The sequence below is a fragment of the Cebus imitator genome, unplaced genomic scaffold (genome assembly GCF_001604975.1).
Source record: "Cebus imitator isolate Cc_AM_T3 unplaced genomic scaffold, Cebus_imitator-1.0 Scaffold2033, whole genome shotgun sequence".
In the NCBI taxonomy this organism is placed as follows: domain Eukaryota; kingdom Metazoa; phylum Chordata; class Mammalia; order Primates; family Cebidae; genus Cebus; species Cebus imitator.
In genome coordinates, this window is record NW_016109348.1 from 3,653 (window position 1) to 5,055 (window position 1,403).

Consider the following 1,403-nt stretch of genomic DNA (forward strand, 5'->3'; position numbering starts at 1 on the left):
AAAAAAAAAAAAAAAAAGAAAAGAAATAAAAATAGGAACTACATAAACACCATTAACAGAGTTTTAATCATTTAGTGGTGATTAAAAGGACCTCTGGCCGACTTCGCCCTCCAGCTGCTGCAGCCGCAGCTCCACCGTGAGCGTGCCAAGTGGCTTCAGCAGCTAGTGGAGCAGTGGTGGTGGCCCCCCTCAGGAGAACACCAGATCCCCTCTTCCCGAGGCCTCGCCATGGCTACCCACGTACAGACTTGTGCGTGGCCTTTGTGTATTCCTCCATCATATGCTGACCTTGGCAAAGCTGCCAGAGATATTTTCAACAAAGGATTTGGTTTTGGGTTGGTGAAACTGGATGTGAAACAAAGTCTTGCAGTGGCGTGGAATTCTCAACGTCTGGCTCATTTAATAGAGATACTGGTAAAGTTACTGGGACCTTGGAGAACAAATGTAAGTGGTGTGAGTATGGTCTGACTTTCACAGAAAAATGGAACACTGATAACGTTCTGGGAACAGAAATTGCAGTTGAAGACCAGATTTGTCAAGGTTTGAAACTGACATTTGATACTACCTTCTCACCAAACACAGGAAAGAAAAGTGGTAAAATCAAGTTGTCTTACAAGAGGGAGTGTATAAACCTTGGTTGTGATGTTGACTTTGATTTTGCTGGACCTGCAATCCATGGTTCAGCTGTCTTTGGTTATGAAGTCTGGCTTGCTGGATTCCACATGACCTTTGACAGTACCAAATCAAAGCTGACAAGGAATAACTTTGCAGTGGGCTACAGAACTGGGGACTTCCAGCTACACACTAATGTCAATGATGGGACAGAATTTGGAGGATCAATTTATCAGAAAAGTATGTGAAGATCTTGACTTCAGTAATCCTTGCTTGGACATCAGGTACCAACTGCACTGGTTTTGGCATTGCAGCTAAATATCAGTTGGATCCTACTGCTTCCATTTCTGCAAAAGTCAACAACTCTAGCTTAATTGGAGTAGGCTACAGTCAGACGCTGAGGCCTGGTGTGAAGCTTACACTGTCTGCTTTGGTAGAGGGGAAGGGCATTAATGCTGGAGGCCACAAGCTTGGGCTTGCCCTGGAGTTGGAGGCTTAATCCAGCTGAAAGAAACCTTTGGAAATGGATATGAGAAGATTTGGCCTTAATATATTTCCATTGTGACCAGCAGCAGGCTTTTTTCCCCCAAGATGATGATCAAAACAAAGGATGATCTCAACAAGAGCTGTATTTCAAATATTTAGACAGTTCTTTGTTAGCTGGTTTCTAGTTGAATTGGTTGTCTAGTTACCAATGCTGCAGTCCTGCAGTCACCTATACATTATTTAAATGTATTTAACTGTTAAATGTGCTACTCACCAATAATGAAATAGACCTTTATGAAAACTGT

At 42.7% G+C, this 1,403-nt stretch overlaps 1 pseudogene across 1 annotated transcript; it reads left to right on the forward strand.

Moving 5' to 3' along the window:
* Positions 1 to 105: 105 nt before the first annotated feature.
* Positions 106 to 1,403, forward strand: LOC108299117 (annotated as a pseudogene). The gene has a single exon (XR_001822822.1). The product of XR_001822822.1 is annotated as a voltage-dependent anion-selective channel protein 2-like (transcript).